Source organism: Agelaius tricolor, unplaced genomic scaffold, assembly GCF_023055355.1.
Source record: "Agelaius tricolor isolate 1412-34295 unplaced genomic scaffold, bAgeTri1.0.p SCAF_46, whole genome shotgun sequence".
NCBI classification, from domain to species: domain Eukaryota; kingdom Metazoa; phylum Chordata; class Aves; order Passeriformes; family Icteridae; genus Agelaius; species Agelaius tricolor.
Genome location: NW_027269306.1, coordinates 522679 through 538350, shown reverse-complemented (window position 1 = coordinate 538350; position 15672 = coordinate 522679).

Sequence of the window (15672 nt, the reverse complement as noted above, 5' to 3'; positions counted from 1 at the left end):
ACCAGTTCAACTTCAAGAACACGACCAGGGATGTTTTCTGTGCTGGCACAGTTGCTCTTTGCGAGACAGAGTGCAAAAAGCTTTAGCTAAGATGTAGGCGACAAGAGAAGCAGGAGACGGAGATGCGGAGATCTCCCAAGCTAAGCACCAGTCTCAGGCGTCTCTCGGCAGGAGAAGCACACCGCAGCGCAGTGCGCCTAGTACAATGCTCTGTGCACGTAGAAGCCCTTTCTTCGCCTCCGGGAGACACAGAGAGCAGCAGTTTCCGAAAGGCGAAGAACGAGTACCTACAGCACCGGGATAGTGTGCTAAGCTGGCAAACTTTTAGAAAACAGTACCATACCTCTCTCCTGCCTTTTCCATTCGCCTTAACATTCGAATAGAAGGAGGTTCAGACAACTTGGTTTTCCTTCTTGCATAACACTCTGCAGAGCTCCCTGCAACATCTAGAATAATATTCGGGATGGTTTTTTATTCTGGCATAGTTGTTCCTTGCAAAAAAGAGTGGAAAAGTCTTCTTTCTAAGCTGCAGGAGACAAGAAAAGCAAAAGACGGAGATAAGGAGATCTCCCAAGCTAAGCACCAGTCTCAGGCGTCTCTCGGCAGGAGACGCACTCCGCAGCCCAATGCGCCTAGCACAAAGCTCTGAGCGCAAAGAAGCCGCTTCTTTGCCTCCGGGAGACGGAGAGAGCGGCAGCTTCCTAAAGGCGAAGAACCAACTTGCACAACACCGGCATTCTCTGCGCCGTTTTCAAACTCCTAGAAAAGCGTACATCTTTGCACACTCCTGCCTTTGCCAGTCACCGTAGCATTCGAAAAGAAGGAGTTTTGGACAAATTTCTTTAGCTTCTTCCTAAACATTCTGCCTAGCTCCGTGCAAATTGTAGAACAAGATCGTTGCCTTTTGTGTACTGGCAGTGTTTCTCTATGCGAGAGAGAGTGGAAAAGCTTTTTGCTCAAATGCAGGCGACAAGAGAAGCAGAAGACGGAGATACGGAGCTCTCCCAAGCTAAGCACCAGTCTAAGGCCTCTATTGGCAAGGAGACGCACTCCGCAGCGCAATGCGCCTAGCACAAAGCTCTGTGCGCGAAGAAGACGCTTCTTCGCCTCCGGGAGACACAGAGAGCGGCAGCTTCCGAAAGGCGAAGAACAACGCCGCACGACACGGGGATAGTATATGCTCAGCTTGCAAACCTTTGGAAAACCTTACCTTTGCCCTCCCCTGTCTTTTCCATTCCGATTAACATTCAAATCGAAGGAGCTTTGGACAACTTTCTATTCTTCATCCAAATATTCTGCAGAGCTCCGTGCAACTTCTAGAACAAGATCGGAGATATTTTCTGCGCTGGCACAGTTTCACTTTGTGAGACAGAGTGGACAAATCTTTAGCGAAGATGTAGGCGACAAGAGATGCAGGAGACGGAGATGCGGAGATCTCCCAAGCTAAGCACCAGTCTCAGGCGTCTCTCGGCAGGAGAAGCACTCCGCAGCGCAGTGCGCCTAGTACAATGCTCTGTGCACGTAGAAGCCCTTTCTTCGCCTCCGGGAGACACAGAGAGCAGCAGTTTCCAATAGGCGAAGAACGAGTACCTACAGCACCGGGATAGTGTGCTAAGTTGGCAAACTTTTAGAAAACAGTACCATACCTCTCTCCTGCCTTTTCCATTCGCCTTAACATTCGAATAGAAGGAGGTTCAGACAACTTGGTTTTCCTTCTTGCATAACACTCTGCAGAGCTCCCTGCAACATCTAGAATAATATTCGGGATGGTTTTTTATTCTGGCATAGTTGTTCCGTGCAAAAAAGAGTGGAAAAATCTTCTTTCTAAGCTGCAGGAGACAAGAAAAGCAAAAGACGGAGATAAGGAGATCTCCCAAGCTAAGCACCAGTCTCAGGCGTCTCTCGGCAGGAGACGCACTCCGCAGCCCAATGCGCCTAGCACAAAGCTCTGAGCGCAAAGAAGCCGCTTCTTTGCCTCCGGGAGACGGAGAGAGCGGCAGCTTCCTAAAGGCGAAGAACCAACTTGCACAACACCGGCATTCTCTGCGGCGTTTTCAAACTCCTAGAAAAGCGTACATCTTTGCACACTCCTGCCTTTGCCAGTCACCGTAGCATTCGAAAAGAAGGAGTTTTGGACAAATTGCTTTAGCTTCTTGCTAAACATTCTGCCTAGCTCCGTGCCAATTGTAGAACAAGATCGTTGTGTTTTCTGTACTGGCACGGTTTCTCTTTGCGAGAGAGCGTGGAAAAGCTTTTTGCTCAAATGCAGGCGACAAAAGAAGCAGAAGACGGAGATACGGAGCTCTCCCAAGCTAAGCACCAGTCTCAGGCCTCTATCGGCAAGGAGACGCACTCCGCAGCGCAATGCGCCTAGCACAAAGCTCAGTGCGCGAAGAAGACACTTCTTCGCCTCCGGGAGACACAGAGAGCGGCAGCTTCCGAAAGGCGAAGAAGAAGACGAACAACACGGGGATAGTATATGCTCAGCTTGCAAACCATTAGAAAACATTACCCTACCACTCTCCTGTCTTTTCCATTCCATTCACACTAACGTTCAAATAGAAGGAGTTTAGGACTTTCTTTGTTTCTTCCAAATAATCTGCAGAACCAGTTCAACTTCAAGAACACGACCAGGGATGTTTTCTGTGCTGGCACAGTTGCTCTTTGCGAGACAGAGTGCAAAAAGCTTTAGCTAAGATGTAGGCGACAAGAGAAGCAGGAGACGGAGATGCGGAGATCTCCCAAGCTAAGCACCAGTCTCAGGCGTCTCTCGGCAGGAGAAGCACACCGCAGCGCAGTGCGCCTAGTACAATGCTCTGTGCACGTAGAAGCCCTTTCTTCGCCTCCGGGAGACACAGAGAGCAGCAGTTTCCAATAGGCGAAGAACGAGTACCTACAGCACCGGGATAGTGTGCTAAGCTGGCAAACTTTTAGAAAACAGTACCATACCTCTCTCCTGCCTTTTCCATTCGCCTTAACATTCGAATAGAAGGAGGTTCAGACAACTTGGTTTTCCTTCTTGCATAACACTCTGCAGAGCTCCCTGCAACATCTAGAATAATATTCGGGATGGTTTTTTATTCTGGCATAGTTGTTCCTTGCAAAAAAGAGTGGAAAAGTCTTCTTTCTAAGCTGCAGGAGACAAGAAAAGCAAAAGACGGAGATAAGGAGATCTCCCAAGCTAAGCACCAGTCTCGGGCGTCTCTCGGCAGGAGACGCACTCCGCAGCCCAATGCGCCTAGCACAAAGCTCTGAGCGCAAAGAAGCCCTTTCTTTGCCTCCGGGAGACGGAGAGAGCGGCAGCTTCCTAAAGGCGAAGAACCAACTTGCACAACACCGGCATTCTCTGCGGCGTTTTCAAACTCCTAGAAAAGCGTACATCTTTGCACACTCCTGCCTTTGCCAGTCACCGTAGCATTCGAAAAGAAGGAGTTTTGGACAAATTTCTTTAGCTTCTTCCTAAACATTCTGCCTAGCTCCGTGCAAATTGTAGAACAAGATCGTTGCCTTTTGTGTACTGGCAGTGTTTCTCTATGCGAGAGAGAGTGGAAAAGCTTTTTGCTCAAATGCAGGCGACAAGAGAAGCAGAAGACGGAGATACGGAGCTCTCCCAAGCTAAGCACCAGTCTAAGGCCTCTATTGGCAAGGAGACGCACTCCGCAGCGCAATGCGCCTAGCACAAAGCTCTGTGCGCGAAGAAGACGCTTCTTCGCCTCCGGGAGACACAGAGAGCGGCAGCTTCCGAAAGGCGAAGAACAACGCCGCACGACACGGGGATAGTATATGCTCAGCTTGCAAACCTTTGGAAAACCTTACCTTTGCCCTCCCCTGTCTTTTCCATTCCGATTAACATTCAAATCGAAGGAGCTTTGGACAACTTTCTATTCTTCATCCAAATATTCTGCAGAGCTCCGTGCAACTTCTAGAACAAGATCGGAGATATTTTCTGCGCTGGCACAGTTTCACTTTGTGAGACAGAGTGGACAAATCTTTAGCGAAGATGTAGGCGACAAGAGATGCAGGAGACGGAGATGCGGAGATCTCCCAAGCTAAGCACCAGTCTCAGGCGTCTCTCGGCAGGAGAAGCACTCCGCAGCGCAGTGCGCCTAGTACAATGCTCTGTGCACGTAGAAGCCCTTTCTTCGCCTCCGGGAGACACAGAGAGCAGCAGTTTCCAATAGGCGAAGAACGAGTACCTACAGCACCGGGATAGTGTGCTAAGTTGGCAAACTTTTAGAAAACAGTACCATACCTCTCTCCTGCCTTTTCCATTCGCCTTAACATTCGAATAGAAGGAGGTTCAGACAACTTGGTTTTCCTTCTTGCATAACACTCTGCAGAGCTCCCTGCAACATCTAGAATAATATTCGGGATGGTTTTTTATTCTGGCATAGTTGTTCCGTGCAAAAAAGAGTGGAAAAATCTTCTTTCTAAGCTGCAGGAGACAAGAAAAGCAAAAGACGGAGATAAGGAGATCTCCCAAGCTAAGCACCAGTCTCAGGCGTCTCTCGGCAGGAGACGCACTCCGCAGCCCAATGCGCCTAGCACAAAGCTCTGAGCGCAAAGAAGCCGCTTCTTTGCCTCCGGGAGACGGAGAGAGCGGCAGCTTCCTAAAGGCGAAGAACCAACTTGCACAACACCGGCATTCTCTGCGGCGTTTTCAAACTCCTAGAAAAGCGTACATCTTTGCACACTCCTGCCTTTGCCAGTCACCGTAGCATTCGAAAAGAAGGAGTTTTGGACAAATTGCTTTAGCTTCTTGCTAAACATTCTGCCTAGCTCCGTGCCAATTGTAGAACAAGATCGTTGTGTTTTCTGTACTGGCACGGTTTCTCTTTGCGAGAGAGCGTGGAAAAGCTTTTTGCTCAAATGCAGGCGACAAAAGAAGCAGAAGACGGAGATACGGAGCTCTCCCAAGCTAAGCACCAGTCTCAGGCCTCTATCGGCAAGGAGACGCACTCCGCAGCGCAATGCGCCTAGCACAAAGCTCAGTGCGCGAAGAAGACACTTCTTCGCCTCCGGGAGACCCAGAGAGCGGCAGCTTCCGAAAGGCGAAGAAGAAGACGAACAACACGGGGATAGTATATGCTCAGCTTGCAAACCATTAGAAAACATTACCCTACCACTCTCCTGTCTTTTCCATTCCATTCACACTAACGTTCAAATAGAAGGAGTTTAGGACTTTCTTTGTTTCTTCCAAATAATCTGCAGAACCAGTTCAACTTCAAGAACACGACCAGGGATGTTTTCTGTGCTGGCACAGTTGCTCTTTGCGAGACAGAGTGCAAAAAGCTTTAGCTAAGATGTAGGCGACAAGAGAAGCAGGAGACGGAGATGCGGAGATCTCCCAAGCTAAGCACCAGTCTCAGGCGTCTCTCGGCAGGAGAAGCACACCGCAGCGCAGTGCGCCTAGTACAATGCTCTGTGCACGTAGAAGCCCTTTCTTCGCCTCCGGGAGACACAGAGAGCAGCAGTTTCCGAAAGGCGAAGAACGAGTACCTACAGCACCGGGATAGTGTGCTAAGCTGGCAAACTTTTAGAAAACAGTACCATACCTCTCTCCTGCCTTTTCCATTCGCCTTAACATTCGAATAGAAGGAGGTTCAGACAACTTGGTTTTCCTTCTTGCATAACACTCTGCAGAGCTCCCTGCAACATCTAGAATAATATTCGGGATGGTTTTTTATTCTGGCATAGTTGTTCCTTGCAAAAAAGAGTGGAAAAGTCTTCTTTCTAAGCTGCAGGAGACAAGAAAAGCAAAAGACGGAGATAAGGAGATCTCCCAAGCTAAGCACCAGTCTCAGGCGTCTCTCGGCAGGAGACGCACTCCGCAGCCCAATGCGCCTAGCACAAAGCTCTGAGCGCAAAGAAGCCCTTTCTTTGCCTCCGGGAGACGGAGAGAGCGGCAGCTTCCTAAAGGCGAAGAACCAACTTGCACAACACCGGCATTCTCTGCGCCGTTTTCAAACTCCTAGAAAAGCGTACATCTTTGCACACTCCTGCCTTTGCCAGTCACCGTAGCATTCGAAAAGAAGGAGTTTTGGACAAATTTCTTTAGCTTCTTCCTAAACATTCTGCCTAGCTCCGTGCAAATTGTAGAACAAGATCGTTGCCTTTTGTGTACTGGCAGTGTTTCTCTATGCGAGAGAGAGTGGAAAAGCTTTTTGCTCAAATGCAGGCGACAAGAGAAGCAGAAGACGGAGATACGGAGCTCTCCCAAGCTAAGCACCAGTCTAAGGCCTCTATTGGCAAGGAGACGCACTCCGCAGCGCAATGCGCCTAGCACAAAGCTCTGTGCGCGAAGAAGACGCTTCTTCGCCTCCGGGAGACACAGAGAGCGGCAGCTTCCGAAAGGCGAAGAACAACGCCGCACGACACGGGGATAGTATATGCTCAGCTTGCAAACCTTTGGAAAACCTTACCTTTGCCCTCCCCTGTCTTTTCCATTCCGATTAACATTCAAATCGAAGGAGCTTTGGACAACTTTCTATTCTTCATCCAAATATTCTGCAGAGCTCCGTGCAACTTCTAGAACAAGATCGGAGATATTTTCTGCGCTGGCACAGTTTCACTTTGTGAGACAGAGTGGACAAATCTTTAGCGAAGATGTAGGCGACAAGAGATGCAGGAGACGGAGATGCGGAGATCTCCCAAGCTAAGCACCAGTCTCAGGCGTCTCTCGGCAGGAGAAGCACTCCGCAGCGCAGTGCGCCTAGTACAATGCTCTGTGCACGTAGAAGCCCTTTCTTCGCCTCCGGGAGACACAGAGAGCAGCAGTTTCCAATAGGCGAAGAACGAGTACCTACAGCACCGGGATAGTGTGCTAAGTTGGCAAACTTTTAGAAAACAGTACCATACCTCTCTCCTGCCTTTTCCATTCGCCTTAACATTCGAATAGAAGGAGGTTCAGACAACTTGGTTTTCCTTCTTGCATAACACTCTGCAGAGCTCCCTGCAACATCTAGAATAATATTCGGGATGGTTTTTTATTCTGGCATAGTTGTTCCGTGCAAAAAAGAGTGGAAAAATCTTCTTTCTAAGCTGCAGGAGACAAGAAAAGCAAAAGACGGAGATAAGGAGATCTCCCAAGCTAAGCACCAGTCTCAGGCGTCTCTCGGCAGGAGACGCACTCCGCAGCCCAATGCGCCTAGCACAAAGCTCTGAGCGCAAAGAAGCCGCTTCTTTGCCTCCGGGAGACGGAGAGAGCGGCAGCTTCCTAAAGGCGAAGAACCAACTTGCACAACACCGGCATTCTCTGCGGCGTTTTCAAACTCCTAGAAAAGCGTACATCTTTGCACACTCCTGCCTTTGCCAGTCACCGTAGCATTCGAAAAGAAGGAGTTTTGGACAAATTGCTTTAGCTTCTTGCTAAACATTCTGCCTAGCTCCGTGCCAATTGTAGAACAAGATCGTTGTGTTTTCTGTACTGGCACGGTTTCTCTTTGCGAGAGAGCGTGGAAAAGCTTTTTGCTCAAATGCAGGCGACAAAAGAAGCAGAAGACGGAGATACGGAGCTCTCCCAAGCTAAGCACCAGTCTCAGGCCTCTATCGGCAAGGAGACGCACTCCGCAGCGCAATGCGCCTAGCACAAAGCTCAGTGCGCGAAGAAGACACTTCTTCGCCTCCGGGAGACACAGAGAGCGGCAGCTTCCGAAAGGCGAAGAAGAAGACGAACAACACGGGGATAGTATATGCTCAGCTTGCAAACCATTAGAAAACATTACCCTACCACTCTCCTGTCTTTTCCATTCCATTCACACTAACGTTCAAATAGAAGGAGTTTAGGACTTTCTTTGTTTCTTCCAAATAATCTGCAGAACCAGTTCAACTTCAAGAACACGACCAGGGATGTTTTCTGTGCTGGCACAGTTGCTCTTTGCGAGACAGAGTGCAAAAAGCTTTAGCTAAGATGTAGGCGACAAGAGAAGCAGGAGACGGAGATGCGGAGATCTCCCAAGCTAAGCACCAGTCTCAGGCGTCTCTCGGCAGGAGAAGCACACCGCAGCGCAGTGCGCCTAGTACAATGCTCTGTGCACGTAGAAGCCCTTTCTTCGCCTCCGGGAGACACAGAGAGCAGCAGTTTCCAATAGGCGAAGAACGAGTACCTACAGCACCGGGATAGTGTGCTAAGCTGGCAAACTTTTAGAAAACAGTACCATACCTCTCTCCTGCCTTTTCCATTCGCCTTAACATTCGAATAGAAGGAGGTTCAGACAACTTGGTTTTCCTTCTTGCATAACACTCTGCAGAGCTCCCTGCAACATCTAGAATAATATTCGGGATGGTTTTTTATTCTGGCATAGTTGTTCCTTGCAAAAAAGAGTGGAAAAGTCTTCTTTCTAAGCTGCAGGAGACAAGAAAAGCAAAAGACGGAGATAAGGAGATCTCCCAAGCTAAGCACCAGTCTCGGGCGTCTCTCGGCAGGAGACGCACTCCGCAGCCCAATGCGCCTAGCACAAAGCTCTGAGCGCAAAGAAGCCCTTTCTTTGCCTCCGGGAGACGGAGAGAGCGGCAGCTTCCTAAAGGCGAAGAACCAACTTGCACAACACCGGCATTCTCTGCGCCGTTTTCAAACTCCTAGAAAAGCGTACATCTTTGCACACTCCTGCCTTTGCCAGTCACCGTAGCATTCGAAAAGAAGGAGTTTTGGACAAATTTCTTTAGCTTCTTCCTAAACATTCTGCCTAGCTCCGTGCAAATTGTAGAACAAGATCGTTGCCTTTTGTGTACTGGCAGTGTTTCTCTATGCGAGAGAGAGTGGAAAAGCTTTTTGCTCAAATGCAGGCGACAAGAGAAGCAGAAGACGGAGATACGGAGCTCTCCCAAGCTAAGCACCAGTCTAAGGCCTCTATTGGCAAGGAGACGCACTCCGCAGCGCAATGCGCCTAGCACAAAGCTCTGTGCGCGAAGAAGACGCTTCTTCGCCTCCGGGAGACACAGAGAGCGGCAGCTTCCGAAAGGCGAAGAACAACGCCGCACGACACGGGGATAGTATATGCTCAGCTTGCAAACCTTTGGAAAACCTTACCTTTGCCCTCCCCTGTCTTTTCCATTCCGATTAACATTCAAATCGAAGGAGCTTTGGACAACTTTCTATTCTTCATCCAAATATTCTGCAGAGCTCCGTGCAACTTCTAGAACAAGATCGGAGATATTTTCTGCGCTGGCACAGTTTCACTTTGTGAGACAGAGTGGACAAATCTTTAGCTAAGATGTAGGCGACAAGAGATGCAGGAGACGGAGATGCGGAGCTCTCCCAAGCTAAGCACCAGTCTCAGGCGTCTCTCGGCAGGAGAAGCACTCCGCAGCGCAGTGCGCCTAGTACAATGCTCTGTGCACGTAGAAGCCCTTTCTTCGCCTCCGGGAGACACAGAGAGCAGCAGTTTCCGAAAGGCGAAGAACGAGTACCTACAGCACCGGGATAGTGTGCTAAGCTGGCAAACTTTTAGAAAACAGTACCATACCTCTCTCCTGCCTTTTCCATTCGCCTTAACATTCGAATAGAAGGAGGTTCAGACAACTTGGTTTTCCTTCTTGCATAACACTCTGCAGAGCTCCCTGCAACATCTAGAATAATATTCGGGATGGTTTTTTATTCTGGCATAGTTGTTCCGTGCAAAAAAGAGTGGAAAAATCTTCTTTCTAAGCTGCAGGAGACAAGAAAAGCAAAAGACGGAGATAAGGAGATCTCCCAAGCTAAGCACCAGTCTCAGGCGTCTCTCGGCAGGAGACGCACTCCGCAGCCCAATGCGCCTAGCACAAAGCTCTGAGCGCAAAGAAGCCGCTTCTTTGCCTCCGGGAGACGGAGAGAGCGGCAGCTTCCTAAAGGCGAAGAACCAACTTGCACAACACCGGCATTCTCTGCGGCGTTTTCAAACTCCTAGAAAAGCGTACATCTTTGCACACTCCTGCCTTTGCCAGTCACCGTAGCATTCGAAAAGAAGGAGTTTTGGACAAATTGCTTTAGCTTCTTGCTAAACATTCTGCCTAGCTCCGTGCCAATTGTAGAACAAGATCGTTGTGTTTTCTGTACTGGCACGGTTTCTCTTTGCGAGAGAGCGTGGAAAAGCTTTTTGCTCAAATGCAGGCGACAAAAGAAGCAGAAGACGGAGATACGGAGCTCTCCCAAGCTAAGCACCAGTCTCAGGCCTCTATCGGCAAGGAGACGCACTCCGCAGCGCAATGCGCCTAGCACAAAGCTCAGTGCGCGAAGAAGACACTTCTTCGCCTCCGGGAGACACAGAGAGCGGCAGCTTCCGAAAGGCGAAGAAGAAGACGAACAACACGGGGATAGTATATGCTCAGCTTGCAAACCATTAGAAAACATTACCCTACCACTCTCCTGTCTTTTCCATTCCATTCACACTAACGTTCAAATAGAAGGAGTTTAGGACTTTCTTTGTTTCTTCCAAATAATCTGCAGAACCAGTTCAACTTCAAGAACACGACCAGGGATGTTTTCTGTGCTGGCACAGTTGCTCTTTGCGAGACAGAGTGCAAAAAGCTTTAGCTAAGATGTAGGCGACAAGAGAAGCAGGAGACGGAGATGCGGAGATCTCCCAAGCTAAGCACCAGTCTCAGGCGTCTCTCGGCAGGAGAAGCACACCGCAGCGCAGTGCGCCTAGTACAATGCTCTGTGCACGTAGAAGCCCTTTCTTCGCCTCCGGGAGACACAGAGAGCAGCAGTTTCCGAAAGGCGAAGAACGAGTACCTACAGCACCGGGATAGTGTGCTAAGCTGGCAAACTTTTAGAAAACAGTACCATACCTCTCTCCTGCCTTTTCCATTCGCCTTAACATTCGAATAGAAGGAGGTTCAGACAACTTGGTTTTCCTTCTTGCATAACACTCTGCAGAGCTCCCTGCAACATCTAGAATAATATTCGGGATGGTTTTTTATTCTGGCATAGTTGTTCCTTGCAAAAAAGAGTGGAAAAGTCTTCTTTCTAAGCTGCAGGAGACAAGAAAAGCAAAAGACGGAGATAAGGAGATCTCCCAAGCTAAGCACCAGTCTCAGGCGTCTCTCGGCAGGAGACGCACTCCGCAGCCCAATGCGCCTAGCACAAAGCTCTGAGCGCAAAGAAGCCCTTTCTTTGCCTCCGGGAGACGGAGAGAGCGGCAGCTTCCTAAAGGCGAAGAACCAACTTGCACAACACCGGCATTCTCTGCGGCGTTTTCAAACTCCTAGAAAAGCGTACATCTTTGCACACTCCTGCCTTTGCCAGTCACCGTAGCATTCGGAAAGAAGGAGTTTTGGACAAATTTCTTTAGCTTCTTCCTAAACATTCTGCCTAGCTCCGTGCAAATTGTAGAACAAGATCGTTGCCTTTTGTGTACTGGCAGTGTTTCTCTATGCGAGAGAGAGTGGAAAAGCTTTTTGCTCAAATGCAGGCGACAAAAGAAGCAGAAGACGGAGATACGGAGCTCTCCCAAGCTAAGCACCAGTCTAAGGCCTCTATTGGCAAGGAGACGCACTCCGCAGCGCAATGCGACTAGCACAAAGCTCTGTGCGCGAAGAAGACGCTTCTTCGCCTCCGGGAGACACAGAGAGCGGCAGCTTCCGAAAGGCGAAGAACAACGCCGCACGACACGGGGATAGTATATGCTCAGCTTGCAAACCTTTGGAAAACCTTACCTTTGCCCTCCCCTGTCTTTTCCATTCCGATTAACATTCAAATCGAAGGAGCTTTGGACAACTTTCTATTCTTCATCCAAATATTCTGCAGAGCTCCGTGCAACTTCTAGAACAAGATCGGAGATATTTTCTGCGCTGGCACAGTTTCACTTTGTGAGACAGAGTGGACAAATCTTTAGCTAAGATGTAGGCGACAAGAGATGCAGGAGACGGAGATGCGGAGCTCTCCCAAGCTAAGCACCAGTCTCAGGCGTCTCTCGGCAGGAGAAGCACTCCGCAGCGCAGTGCGCCTAGTACAATGCTCTGTGCACGTAGAAGCCCTTTCTTCGCCTCCGGGAGACACAGAGAGCAGCAGTTTCCAATAGGCGAAGAACGAGTACCTACAGCACCGGGATAGTGTGCTAAGTTGGCAAACTTTTAGAAAACAGTACCATACCTCTCTCCTGCCTTTTCCATTCGCCTTAACATTCGAATAGAAGGAGGTTCAGACAACTTGGTTTTCCTTCTTGCATAACACTCTGCAGAGCTCCCTGCAACATCTAGAATAATATTCGGGATGGTTTTTTATTCTGGCATAGTTGTTCCTTGCAAAAAAGAGTGGAAAAGTCTTCTTTCTAAGCTGCAGGAGACAAGAAAAGCAAAAGACGGAGATAAGGAGATCTCCCAAGCTAAGCACCAGTCTCAGGCGTCTCTCGGCAGGAGACGCACTCCGCAGCCCAATGCGCCTAGCACAAAGCTCTGAGCGCAAAGAAGCCGCTTCTTTGCCTCCGGGAGACGGAGAGAGCGGCAGCTTCCTAAAGGCGAAGAACCAACTTGCACAACACCGGCATTCTCTGCGGCGTTTTCAAACTCCTAGAAAAGCGTACATCTTTGCACACTCCTGCCTTTGCCAGTCACCGTAGCATTCGAAAAGAAGGAGTTTTGGACAAATTGCTTTAGCTTCTTGCTAAACATTCTGCCTAGCTCCGTGCCAATTGTAGAACAAGATCGTTGTGTTTTCTGTACTGGCACGGTTTCTCTTTGCGAGAGAGCGTGGAAAAGCTTTTTGCTCAAATGCAGGCGACAAAAGAAGCAGAAGACGGAGATACGGAGCTCTCCCAAGCTAAGCACCAGTCTCAGGCCTCTATCGGCAAGGAGACGCACTCCGCAGCGCAATGCGCCTAGCACAAAGCTCAGTGCGCGAAGAAGACACTTCTTCGCCTCCGGGAGACACAGAGAGCGGCAGCTTCCGAAAGGCGAAGAAGAAGACGAACAACACGGGGATAGTATATGCTCAGCTTGCAAACCATTAGAAAACATTACCCTACCACTCTCCTGTCTTTTCCATTCCATTCACACTAACGTTCAAATAGAAGGAGTTTAGGACTTTCTTTGTTTCTTCCAAATAATCTGCAGAACCAGTTCAACTTCAAGAACACGACCAGGGATGTTTTCTGTGCTGGCACAGTTGCTCTTTGCGAGACAGAGTGCAAAAAGCTTTAGCTAAGATGTAGGCGACAAGAGAAGCAGGAGACGGAGATGCGGAGATCTCCCAAGCTAAGCACCAGTCTCAGGCGTCTCTCGGCAGGAGAAGCACACCGCAGCGCAGTGCGCCTAGTACAATGCTCTGTGCACGTAGAAGCCCTTTCTTCGCCTCCGGGAGACACAGAGAGCAGCAGTTTCCAATAGGCGAAGAACGAGTACCTACAGCACCGGGATAGTGTGCTAAGCTGGCAAACTTTTAGAAAACAGTACCATACCTCTCTCCTGCCTTTTCCATTCGCCTTAACATTCGAATAGAAGGAGGTTCAGACAACTTGGTTTTCCTTCTTGCATAACACTCTGCAGAGCTCCCTGCAACATCTAGAATAATATTCGGGATGGTTTTTTATTCTGGCATAGTTGTTCCTTGCAAAAAAGAGTGGAAAAGTCTTCTTTCTAAGCTGCAGGAGACAAGAAAAGCAAAAGACGGAGATAAGGAGATCTCCCAAGCTAAGCACCAGTCTCGGGCGTCTCTCGGCAGGAGACGCACTCCGCAGCCCAATGCGCCTAGCACAAAGCTCTGAGCGCAAAGAAGCCCTTTCTTTGCCTCCGGGAGACGGAGAGAGCGGCAGCTTCCTAAAGGCGAAGAACCAACTTGCACAACACCGGCATTCTCTGCGGCGTTTTCAAACTCCTAGAAAAGCGTACATCTTTGCACACTCCTGCCTTTGCCAGTCACCGTAGCATTCGAAAAGAAGGAGTTTTGGACAAATTTCTTTAGCTTCTTCCTAAACATTCTGCCTAGCTCCGTGCAAATTGTAGAACAAGATCGTTGCCTTTTGTGTACTGGCAGTGTTTCTCTATGCGAGAGAGAGTGGAAAAGCTTTTTGCTCAAATGCAGGCGACAAGAGAAGCAGAAGACGGAGATACGGAGCTCTCCCAAGCTAAGCACCAGTCTAAGGCCTCTATTGGCAAGGAGACGCACTCCGCAGCGCAATGCGCCTAGCACAAAGCTCTGTGCGCGAAGAAGACGCTTCTTCGCCTCCGGGAGACACAGAGAGCGGCAGCTTCCGAAAGGCGAAGAACAACGCCGCACGACACGGGGATAGTATATGCTCAGCTTGCAAACCTTTGGAAAACCTTACCTTTGCCCTCCCCTGTCTTTTCCATTCCGATTAACATTCAAATCGAAGGAGCTTTGGACAACTTTCTATTCTTCATCCAAATATTCTGCAGAGCTCCGTGCAACTTCTAGAACAAGATCGGAGATATTTTCTGCGCTGGCACAGTTTCACTTTGTGAGACAGAGTGGACAAATCTTTAGCGAAGATGTAGGCGACAAGAGATGCAGGAGACGGAGATGCGGAGATCTCCCAAGCTAAGCACCAGTCTCAGGCGTCTCTCGGCAGGAGAAGCACTCCGCAGCGCAGTGCGCCTAGTACAATGCTCTGTGCACGTAGAAGCCCTTTCTTCGCCTCCGGGAGACACAGAGAGCAGCAGTTTCCAATAGGCGAAGAACGAGTACCTACAGCACCGGGATAGTGTGCTAAGTTGGCAAACTTTTAGAAAACAGTACCATACCTCTCTCCTGCCTTTTCCATTCGCCTTAACATTCGAATAGAAGGAGGTTCAGACAACTTGGTTTTCCTTCTTGCATAACACTCTGCAGAGCTCCCTGCAACATCTAGAATAATATTCGGGATGGTTTTTTATTCTGGCATAGTTGTTCCGTGCAAAAAAGAGTGGAAAAATCTTCTTTCTAAGCTGCAGGAGACAAGAAAAGCAAAAGACGGAGATAAGGAGATCTCCCAAGCTAAGCACCAGTCTCAGGCGTCTCTCGGCAGGAGACGCACTCCGCAGCCCAATGCGCCTAGCACAAAGCTCTGAGCGCAAAGAAGCCGCTTCTTTGCCTCCGGGAGACGGAGAGAGCGGCAGCTTCCTAAAGGCGAAGAACCAACTTGCACAACACCGGCATTCTCTGCGGCGTTTTCAAACTCCTAGAAAAGCGTACATCTTTGCACACTCCTGCCTTTGCCAGTCACCGTAGCATTCGAAAAGAAGGAGTTTTGGACAAATTGCTTTAGCTTCTTCCTAAACATTCTGCCTAGCTCCGTGCAAATTGTAGAACAAGATCGTTGCCTTTTGTGTACTGGCAGTGTTTCTCTATGCGAGAGAGAGTGGAAAAGCTTTTTGCTCAAATGCAGGCGACAAGAGAAGCAGAAGACGGAGATACGGAGCTCTCCCAAGCTAAGCACCAGTCTAAGGCCTCTATTGGCAAGGAGACGCACTCCGCAGCGCAATGCGCCTAGCACAAAGCTCTGTGCGCGAAGAAGACGCTTCTTCGCCTCCGGGAGACACAGAGAGCGGCAGCTTCCGAAAGGCGAAGAACAACGCCGCACGACACGGGGATAGTATATGCTCAGCTTGCAAACCTTTGGAAAACCTTACCTTTGCCCTCCCCTGTCTTTTCCATTCCGATTAACATTCAAATCGAAGGAGCTTTGGACAACTTTCTATTCTTCATCCAAATATTCTGCAGAGCTCCGTGCAACTTCTAGAACAAGATCGGAGATATTT